Here is an 11,965-nt window from a genome sequence, read left to right on the forward strand (position 1 = left end):
GCAGGTGGTGGACCAGGCCCACACGTCTTGGGGTCAGTGGGACATGTGGGACAGTGCTGAGGCCAGTGGAAATAGCTGAGCCCTTTCCAGAAGTAGAAGCAGCTCAGATATATCAGCACAGGGATTCATCCAGAAGAGCTGGACTGCAGCTAAGCAGCACTAAGCACTTGGGCCCAAAGCTGCCCAAACGCTTCCAGCATCCAAAAGATGGACAGGGCCAGCTCATTGTAAGTAAAAGTCATAACAAGGTTTCCATAGGTGAACTTGCAAAAGGATCATTAAAATGCCCAGAGAAGCTGTGGATGTCCCATTCCTGGAAGTGGTCAAGGCCAGGCTGGATGGGGCTTTGAGGAGCCAGGTCTAGTGGGAGGTGTCTGTGCCCAGGGCAGGGGGGTTGGAACTGGATGATCTTTAAGGTACTTTCCAACTCTAACCATTCTACGATTCTATGATTGTGCAGTTGTGTGGTCAGTGACCTCCATGGGTCCCCTGGTAGGTGGCCCTGGTATGCTTTCGGGGTCTTGATGAGGCCATTCTTCCTTCCTGCTAAATGGGGAGAGGGTCCACAAAGATGTAGTAACTTCAAGAGGCTAGACAAAGAGCAAGTGCTCTCCACTCATTCTATTCTTAACTTCACTTTTTATTTAGATACATTCATTTGTTCCTTTACTTGTGAGGCTCTCCATAAACTATCCCCTGCCTCTGCCACTATCAGAGGTACGGGCCTTCCTAATACATCAAAAAAAGAAGTAAATGGGGCTGTGCCTCTTCCTGGAAAGCAGCAGTGGGAATGGCGTCCTGTTCCTTTGCATTACCAGCTACTGTGGTGTGATATTGCACTGGCAGAAGCTTACGGAAAAGTTAACTTATAACACTCAGAGAAGGCAGCAGCTGAAAAGATTAATACTTGTGATGGGTTGCCTGGAGGCAGGATGAAGCTGAACTGGTGGGACCAAAATCTATATAAAGACTGCTGGGATACTGTGCTTTTAATTTAAAAAAATTAAAACTTGAAGGAAAATACAATTTTTTTTTATCACTCTGACTTTCCTTACATCTCAGTTTGATACTCTTTAAATCTGATCTTTAAAGTTACTCATGATCAGCTACAGATGACCTACTCTGGCTCTAAATCAAGTTTGCTCACTCCATGGCTTTTTAAATATTTCCTTCCTCTTTAAAGTGAAGGCATTAAGTCTTTTTTCTTTTCTCTTTTCTTTTCTTTTCTCTTTTCTTTTCTTTTCTTTTCTTTTCTTTTCTTTTCTTTTCTTTTCTTTTCTTTTCTTTTCTTCTCTTTTCTTCTCTTTTCTTTTCTTTTCTTTTCTTTTTCTTTTCTTTTTCTTTTCTTTTTTTACTTCCATTTCCTTTCAATGTTAGAAGCACGGTAAAAATATGCATGTGGTCTAGAGGGGACCCAGGCCAAGCGCTGTGCAGAGTGGATGTGGCCTCTGTCTAGAGGGCATCACCCTGAGATGTGCATACATAAGCCACTCTATACCCCGTGCTATGGGCCACAGCGCGTTCTCTGGAGCAATGCTTGATAAAAACATCTAGCAGTTTTTGTATATGTAAGCTCAGGAGAAGTAAGGAGGCTTCTTTTTTTTTTTCCTTTCTATGCATTGCCTTAGCAAGGCAACATCTACCATCCTGGATCCTGATCTGGTGCTCAGATATCAAAATTGTGCTGTGAATTAGAAAGGGCCACACAAAATGATCTGAGGGACAGAGAAAATGTCTAGCGGTAAAAGAATGACAGAGTTCAATCCACTAATCAAAAAGAATAATTGAGAAATGACTTAAAAGCTGCACTGCTCCACAAATGTGCCCAACATGAGCTATAAAAACTTCTTTATCCTAGCAGAAAGAAGCAAAATATGAACCCGTTGAAGCTAAAGAACAAAAATACAAAATGAAAATACAGTAAGGCACACATTTTTAGTGCACTGAGAGTGCTTAACCTCCTGAACAAACTACCAAAGGAAGTGGTGAACTCCCCATCATTCAGTGCCGCCGGAGCAGGACTCTACGCCTTGCAGGAAGTTGTGCCTCAGACAAACACAAGTTTTGGGCTCAGTGGAGGGTCACTGAGTGAAATACAATACCCTGTTATGTGCAGGAAGTTTGCTGATTTAATGGTCCCACCTTGCCATCAGCTTTCTGCATTCAGCTGCTCATAACTGTGGCCTTACTAAGAGCCAAACTCATGTTGAAATGTATCATGTTCTTTTCTACCTTTGTGTATGTGCATGTGAGTGTACAGTGTATAGGAATTAATCTTCCATGTTGCATTGTGTCATGTAGCTCATGCAGCCTTTTCAATGTAAAATAGAGCAGTACAAAACAGGAAATATCTTTTGCCAGATCCACAGGCCCTGAGACCATCCTGGAGCACACACTCAGCACGGCACAACATCACCGGAGACATTAAATCTGCTGTAGAAGCCCAAGGTTCCCTCACTACAGGGACTCCTCCATGCACCAGATGCTCTAATTCTTAAGCTCCTCTGCTGCCAGGAGCGCAAGGCTGAGGGATGAGTTTGGGGAACTTCCTTGACTTTAGACACTGATGTTACACCTCAGTGAAGTTTCTCCAATGCAAAGAATGACACAGCTCTAGATGGCAAATTTGGCTTTAGGGCACATCCTGGGGGGTCAGCACAGTCGCAGCCATATGGCCAACACAAAATCAGTCCTCCTGGTCAAAGCTTTTCTCAAAAAGATGAAATAGTAAAATATGCCAGCTGGCCTTCATGTCGATGTATGTATCTTTCATCCGCCCAGCTCTGTCATTAGACCTTTTTCTTTTGCTACCTTCAGTCTTTCTCAGCCTGTTCTGACCCACTACCTTGTTCTTCTCAGGTTTTCTTGTTGCTTTCTGGTCCTGCTACCCAGATGTCATTATTTTGACAGCTACGTTCAAGTCCGTGTCTTTTCCAATCATTTGGAAAAACTTGGCCATTCTTTATGCACTCTCAGAACTGCCTCGACCCAAGCTACCTAACCAGTCAATGGACATTTTCATTGCACGTTGCTGAATCGATTTACCTTTCACCTCAGTACACAAAAAGCCTGGCCAAATGACACAGTGGCTCTTCCAGACAGACAGACAGAGGCTGGAGCCAAACTTGGCCCATAGCACTGAACTTCGTAGCCTAAACTGAAGCAGACACAAAAGCAAATCTGGCATCATGTATCTGCAGTCTGGGCTTCAGAGATATTTTTAGGGCATCTATAGTTAAAGTTGAAGCCAATTCTTTTTCCCTTGAAAGATATTGCCGTGACAGCAGGACCCCAAACCTGACCAAAAGTGCTTGTCAGAGAGAGGAGGTAACTTAGGAAAAATACTCAAAATGCTTTATCTGCCATCTATATTATTAAGCATGTACCTTTTCAAAGAAAAAAACAAGGTTAAATTGGGAAATTAGGAGATAATAGAAAATGTAAGAAATGGGGTGGAAGGGGTCTCAAGTGCCATTTGCAAACACTTTCACACACAAGTTCTGAAAAACAGAACAGTGGCCATTTTCAGGACTCTTTCAAGGATAAGATATAATTCATCATAGTTCTCTCCAGGACTGGACGTCTCCTGACTCTGCATGTATGTGGATCTATAGGAGGCACCTCAGACCGATCTTGAGTATTGGTCAAACCACCCCAAAAATAAATCAAGCATTGCATCCAAGTTTTGAGGCGAACGTGTGACATTTTTGGATGCAGAGTTTCTGTACCTACAGGCACTTCAAATGAGCTATGTATCTACAAACCAATTGTTTAACCTAGTCCATCCTTTCCTTGCTTGATTCTCAGAAATACAAAAAAGCAACTATAAAAGTCTGGGAAAAGTTTACCTTTTATAACATGTAAGGATGTGGTTTCTCAATGCAAGGTGTTACGACAGCCAAAGAAACCCAGTTTCCTGAAGCAGTTGACAGGACGATCCCACAACAGCTCTGTCAGCAGGAGGAGAGGCAGCACACCACAGTCTGGGGATGCAGAAAATACCCTGTGTAAGGCGGGGGGAGGAATATTTGAGGCCAAATTCTTTGTAATGTAAAACTCTAGTGGGGCTTACAAGGTATGGCAAAAATTCAGGCAATTGTGCAATACAACCAAGAAGTAAATTTGGAGAAAGACCTTGAAAGCAGAGACGAGGTCCAGCTCGCTGTATCTGTATTTTCTAACTGAACTACAAGAAAATAGTACACAGAAACCTGGGAGAAAACTCCGAGTCATCGTAAGCATATTTGGTATAAATTTTAATATTTCATTCCTATTTAAAATAACCAGGAGAAGTTGGGAGAAAGGCATGTAGCAAAAGCAAAGAAGAATCTATCCTTAATATAGAAAGCAGGCAAATGGAGCTTCAGGTCTCCTAAACCAAGCCAGGCCAGTAGTGGGCACAATCCATCCAATGCTGCTGCAGCTGCCTTAGTTTAGCGCCTGGCTGAGACACGAAAACAGCTGAGGAGGAGCATGGGTTTAAGGACAATCAAAGACTGCCTTCCATGGGTTTCTTCTTGCTACCAGTTTCATAATGAAGCAGTTAATCCTGCTAACAAATTCCTTGTTGCTTTAATTTCAAGCCTGTCTAGCTCTTAAAAAAATAATTCAGTAAATCTGACAGGCAGAAAAAACATGCTTTTTTAAAAAAAAACACCCCAAGTTTCCTCAAAAGCGTTGACATAGATAAAGCCCACTGGAGTGGCTGCAACCCAAAATACCAGCGTGAATCCCAGAAACGGGGTGGTGTTTCCCACCATGCTGCAGAGGTCAGGGGTGCACCAAGAGCCCTTCGGCTGGCGTGGGTCACTTCAACACGAGCAAGAGGCAGGCACCGAAGAGGCAATCCATAGGAGTAGACCACATTGGTACTAAAAAAACTGTCACAAAATCTGAAACACAGATTTTTCCTCAATTTGCAGCATGTAATCTACCAGCTAGGATGACTCTCTGTTTCTCAAAACTGTTGATTGCTTTTGAGTTCTAATTATTTTTTAATTGCTGTTTAAAGATATTTATACTCTTAAAGAATCACGATTTTTCAGGATAATTAGCTCCTGATTTCCAGAAACTGAGAACCTATTTACCAGCAAACTGCAGTGGTATCAAAAAGAAAGCTATTTCTTTTACTCTGTACTCATTTTAGTGTATCAGCAATCTTCATTAGGGCTTGTTTCTGGTGTCTGGAGTAGCGTTTGTTGACAATGCATGTCCCAAAATCCGAACTTAATTTTCATAGCACTTATTTTGTGTGGGGAATCTTGTCATATTTGAATCCTACTGCAATCACCATTGCATGCGAGCAGCAGAAATGTTTCTTAAACACAGCACAGATGCATCCTTTCTAACCAGCCATGATGCCTTTGTCTTTCGGAGTCAATGCTTAACCCAGCTTTGCATCACTGCTTACACAAAGCGGCTGCAGCAAATCAACTAATATGAACCGACTCCAAAGAGTGGTGATATGACCCACCCATTTGTGAGCCCCTGATAAACATTCACTGTCCCCATCTGAGCTGACCCATGGAACGCCTTTTAAAGCTCCCTTCATGTGTGCTTTTGGTGCTTGTACCCAATTCAGCACCTTCAGAGACAGCACCTGTGAGAATGAGGGTTTTCTTGGCACGCAATCCTGATCCTACCTCTGGTCAGATGATGAACTTCTGTCACTTCCCATTCAAGATAACTTCCACTAAGGAAACTGCCGAAAAATTCAGTCTATGTTCTCTTCTGACCTGGTTTGAGTTCAGACTGGCTCCTTCTGTATTTTTTCCCAGCAGAGCAAAGTATATGCTCCCAGCTCCAGTTTGTAACCAGAGTTTTCCTTCTCCTGGGCAGCTGGTTTACAGCGTCATTGCCTGTACCTCCCACAGCAACCTCACTACAGGGCAGCCCACCCTATTTGCTGCATCAGATGAAACCTTTTTTTTTTTTTTCCCCAGCCCCTAAACAGGTGAAATAGCTCTCAAAAGCCCACAAGTGAGGCTGGTGAGGGGTCTGGAGACCAAGTCATATGAGGAGAGGCTGAGGGAGCTGGGCATGTTTAGCTTGGAGAAGAGGAGGCTGAGGGGAGACCTCATTGCCCTCCACAACTCCCTGAAAGGAGGTTGGAGAGAGGTGGGTGTTGGCCTCTTCTCCCAGGTGAATAATGACAGGACCAGAGGAAATGGTCTGAAGCTGTGGCAGGGGAGGTTTAGATTAGATAGTAGGAAGAATTACTTCACTGAAAGAGTGGTCAGGCACTGGAACAGCCTGCCCAGGGAGGTGATTGAGTCACCATCCCTAGAGGTGTTTAAGAAATGTCTAGATGTGGCACTTCAGGGCATGCTCTCGTGGCAGAGATTGTAGGTTGGTTGTTTGTGGGTTTTTTTTTTTTTGGTGTGTGTCTGGTTGGACTCGATGATCTCAAAGGTCCTTTCCAACCATGAAGATTCTATGATTCTAAGTGCCACTCTATCTGCCACCTATGAACTTTGTGCTCAAAGTGAAGCATTATCTGGGTGAATGTGCATAGCGCGTATTGCACACATACACAGCGAGATGGCAGATCCGTGGCACAAGGCCCTCCTGCGTGCTGGGGCTGTCTTGTCAGTCTAACAGCGGGGTGACCACAGCAGGGTTCATCTAAGGGTAGGCCACTTTTCAGCAGAGTGGGGCTGGGAAGGACAGCAAACTCTCTGCTATCACTCTGGTAGCGCTGCTCATCCAAAAGACTCGTGCCATCATCCGGGCATCTCCATGGTGGCTTAAGGCTGCAATGTCCTCCCTCAGACAGAGTGTGCAGATGGCAGGCTTGCCTTCGGAAAACAGCTTACCTTAATAAAATGGTGTGATTTTCCTTAGTCTTGGCACTCAGTAATCATACTGGGCAAGCACAAAGCCTGTGGGAATGATTCACTAGTGTTTGCATGAAGTTTTTCTAATTTCTTATCTTTTTTCTTTTTTTTTCATGCTTTTTTCTTTTTTTGTTGCTACCAGCTGCTTCATATTCTGCCACTTGGTACAGAAGACTGTTCCATCTTGCTAGGATCCAGTTCAGTGCATAGACATCACAGAACGGGAGCTGCAACCTGGTTTATTTTTCCACTTTACAGCCTTTGTTCAAAAACCCAGCAGCAAGTCCCGAGGCTCGGTGTGCCAACACCAGAGACCGTGAGTGATACAGAGGTGATTTCTGGAACATCTTTTCCATTTCTAATTCAACTCCAAAAATATTTCTGTAACTTTCATTTTTTTTCCTCTGCTGTGATCCATAAAGAGAATAGACATTGAAGCTGAAAATTGCTGAAAGTTTCTTACTCATTCACATGAAAAACAAAGTTTTGAGCTTTCCTGGCCTATTGATGCTAGTTCTATATTCAGAACATACTCATTTTTCAAAGAAAAAAGCCCGTTGGGATCAGATCCAGGAATATCTTCAGATTTGCACAGGAGTGGGAAAAGCAGGAATCCCACTCATCCAGGACTCCTGTGGGGAGTGAATTTGAAAATACGACTGGAGAAAATCCAGGAGACCCATATTAGGGTCAGGTTGGTAAATATGGACAAAACACTCAACACGCTTATTAGGAGGCAGCGTAAATGGGGAAGCCTGGTCTCCTGTGGATCTATGCCTTGCGGTTGTACTCTCTGATGCCTTAATAACACTTGAGTTCATGTTGTGGCCCTTATCCCAGGGATATTAACAGTGTCTCTCTCATCAATCCACCCTCTGTTATATCAGAACTTGTCAAAAAATAATCTCCTTGGGACCATTGCTAAATGTGATTGAAATTGCACAAGCCAAAAAAACCCCGGGGAAGAGAGTGACAGATAGATGCACAGAGAATATGAGCACAGAAGCCCTGTTTCAGAATGAAAGCAGGCTAAAAGCTGGTATACTTGTATTCAAAGTGGTATCCTGCTAATTTAAATCTATCAGTGAACATTTCCAAGTGCACCAAAAAGCGCCAAAAGAACAGGTTGTTTGCTTATAAAGGGAACGCCTTAACCATTTAACTATCACTTTTGTCGACTGATGGGGAAATGCAGTGTTACGTGGGCAATCAGACTGGAGGATCACAAACACTCTTTCCAGATTTAAAATATGCAGGAGCAGGAAAGAGTGTAAAAAATGTAAATCAAAGGAACCAGCTTCTATCTGGATTGAATCAATGAAGAATCATTGAAAAATGACAGGGTTTGTGGGGAAACAGTAGTTAGAGAGTATGCTTACACATATGCTTATAAACTTACATACACTTCTGCTTACAAACAGCGCCAGGAACGTTCCCAAGTGCTGGAACTCAGTCCTTTACACTGCTAATTTGTCAGAGAGTCCCTGACATCACTCATCCCAGGCCAAGTACCTTCTCCCAGCCATGGATAGGATGTTAGCACGGACCAAAGGCCAACAGACAACTTGGCAGCAGCCTCCCAGGTTTATAAGATTAAAAAAAGAATTTAATAGCCTAGAGACAGCCCAGCCTGACAGAGCCCTACTTCTCCAGCTGACCTCACCAGCCAGCACCGAGGGAGGGACACCACATGCTGCAGCCCAGCACCGGACCAAAGGCTGATGATGCCATGGGGAAGCGTGAGTACCACACATTGGTGTCAGCACTGCTGCCAAAGAAGTACATCTGGCTTTGTGAGAGATGTGCAGCTTGAGACAGCACCTGGGGAGGGAGAAACGGGAAAGAAATGTCCATATACAGATCCCCTCACTTTTGCTTCAACAATCTTTACAAGCACAGCCCAAGAGAAAGACCAGAAGTCCCCTTGGTAGCAGCCCAAACTATACCAAGCTTGCCCTGTAGCTTGGAGGCAGCCCCAGCTTTGTGCACCGGCGCTCTTCAAGTGCCTCATAGCCCCAGGTCAATGACAGCATTAACAACGTGAGGTATCATATTAAAGGATAAACCATATGGCAGGCCTACCTACCAGCCTCAAGACTGGACAACACCACCATGGACTCTTGAAAGAAGACGCAAGCTGTTATACAATTATTTTTTCTTTTAAAAGTGCAATTTTGTGAAGCAGGACAGCCCAAACACTCCCAGCTCTGATGCGAGGTCTCCATCAAATCTGTTTCCCCACTTCTTGCACTTCTGCAGCCAAACTCCAAACTCCAGGCCTCTTCCCAGCCGCCAAAGGTATCTTTCCAACCAGAGCTAACTGCCACAGCCACATCACAGAGCCACTTTTGTCACTCCCTGTGCAGCTGAGACAATGTGAGGTTCAGAGATATGTATTTGCGCTATCACTGAGAGCCACCAGCTTTGACCACCCACCAAGTAAACTTCCTTTTCTGGAAGGTGAGAAGACCCTCCCTCTTGATTTAACAAGCTTATGCACCTGCTCTGAGTTCAGAGGTGTGAGGGATCAAATTCAGTTGAAAATTAAGGTGTCTGAATTTCAGTAAATACCTGTATGTGTAAATGATGTCCATGCTCTCCATTAGGATGCCTGTCCAAGCACCAACTAAACCTATTTCCTCTTCTATATGGTGGCTTTCTCCTTGAGATGGGCTCCAGCCTTCCTGCATCCATTCCCTCTCCTATTCTTCGTGCCACGACGTCCTTCCATCTCCTCTTTTGTGCTATGCAGGACTACACTCCTGACTGCACCTTCCCCATTATTTGTCACAGTCCAGTCTCTAGCTCTCTCTGATACACTTGCCATCCCAGTGCTCCCAGTCTACACTCTCCCACCTTCTATGCTAATGTAATCTAAAAGTCTCCCAGGAAAAGGATGCAGCAAAAGGGTCTTGTTATAGCTCTTCAAGACCAGGCTTTAGTATGTACTCTGATTCCCTCTGAACCCAGAGTGCTCTTGCCTTCGATCTCAGGGCACTCTGGCATCTGATGGTCACTTCCGCTGGTTCATTTTCCCCTCTTCCCACTACAAAGAGACTCCAAGCAGATGTAACTTTGTCCCACGTCAAATACTCACCACACAAGCAGTACTGCTTAAAAAAAGAGACCGAGCAGTGGGTTAATTAAAGGGGTCCGGGAAATTGGATCAGTGCGTCACATGAATTGTCACCTGCAAAAATTAAAAAAAATGCATGTTCTGGTATCTAAAGGGGCACGGTGCACACACCGAGCTCGTGTTGACTGCCTCTCTGGCTGAAACGTGTTGATGGCTACATTTGCTGTTCACCTCCACCTCCACCGGCTCTCGCAATCTGACAGTAGAAAACTTCCTTTCATCTGGTGCACTGCAAGAGGAGAGCAGCTGATTTGCTACAAGCCAAAATGTCCTCAGATTTTTCAGTGCTATCACTCTACCAGCAGGAAAAATAGTTGTTTTATCCTGTTTCATTGCTAATCCACAGCATAGGTACGCAAGACTTTCTCATCAGGCTTGATTGGGATGTATTAACGAACACTGCTTCCCCGTCCAATAATCCTCGTATCAGCATTTATTTTCAGTCTTTGCCCTGGAGGGGAGAAAGCTTCGCAAACATTAAGTCATCCGGATATTATAGGTAATATCTAGAGAAAAAATATAAGCAATGCATTGGTAAAAACACTGGCACTTTTTTTTTTAATTGAACGATGAAACAAACTATCAGGAACCAAAATAAAGATTCCCAGCATTGTTTTTATGTTAAAAAGCAAATTATCACAATAAGTAAGGGGGGCACGATAAGCAGGGACTGTGCAAGGAAGTGCTTGAGTGGTGATGGGAAAATCTTAATCCTTTGCTGAAGGCATTTAAACTGAAGGACTAAACTGATTCCATGTTAATTTTGATGTTACTCTGTAATATCTGTGAGTGCTCTTTGGTGAAGATCTAATACTTCTGCAAAAGTTAATGTTTTATATCCAATTAACTCAAATGGTTAAGATATGTTATAACGATGGCATGTATTTAAGAAAGACGGGGAACTTAATGGTATGTGTACAACCCCTCTCCGCCTTTTTAGGGGGAAAACCCATGAGACAAGGACTCCGGTGTTCTAACGCAGGCTGAAGTATGGGACACCCTCATCAATCCACTTAAGCTCTGTTCTCAGTTTCCCCAAATACCACAGGAAGGGAATATTTATCCTTGGGAGGTTATGAAGATTATTTTTTAATTTGCTTTTAACTAATTCTCGTCTTTTGAAGATAGATATCTTTACGTGAGTGCTGGATACTGTTAAGTATACAAAAGCAATGAGAGGAAAAATAATCAATTTCTTTTCGAAATAGATTTTTGCATCAAACATTACATACTGTGTAAACCAAACAAAACAGAACTTGTTCTCTTCTCATAGTCTTGAAATGTTATGCAGACTCTCTGCAAATATTACCTGAATTGCTTTTGGGTTTTTTTACGTTTTGGTTATTTACAACTCTTTCAGACAGTCCTTTCCTTTGTCAAGACCAAGGACTTCATAGTTTCTGTAGTTATATTTCACTCTCTCTTTTGAACAATGGTTCTGTGAAGGGAAATGGCAATCAGTTATCACTGCTGGTTTCAACAATGACTTTTCTTCATTCCTAGAGGAGTAATTTCTTGTGATTTGCAAAAGTAGAATTAAAAGAAAACCAAAACCCACAGAAAATTATTTCAAGTGATGAAGAGTACAAAATAATAAATGACTAAAGTCAAATATGCCCAAGCAGGAATTGTTTTTCTACATCAAATCTCACTGAAGAAACATGTTTGGATTAATTCAGAGGATTCTGGAATTTGCTGTCCCCCTCAAACTGCAGCAGATGACCCTTGGAGAGGAACTACTCTGTGGTACACTTGAAATGCCATCGTCTCCTCTCTTTCTAAAGGCAATATACAACAGAAATCCAAACTGCCTGGAGTTAATGACTTCCAGGAAGCACAGAAAGGCCCTGTGTTGCTCTAACCTCTTCTGGGAGAAGGAAAATCTGTTTTTCTAAATTTCTCATTCTGTCTTGACTTGATGAGGAGTCGTTCTTCCTCTTCGATGTAACTGGGGTTTATTAATAGTGCCAGGCTATTAAACAGCTACTACATT

This window comes from Chroicocephalus ridibundus, chromosome 1 (assembly GCF_963924245.1).
Source record: "Chroicocephalus ridibundus chromosome 1, bChrRid1.1, whole genome shotgun sequence".
Taxonomy (NCBI): domain Eukaryota; kingdom Metazoa; phylum Chordata; class Aves; order Charadriiformes; family Laridae; genus Chroicocephalus; species Chroicocephalus ridibundus.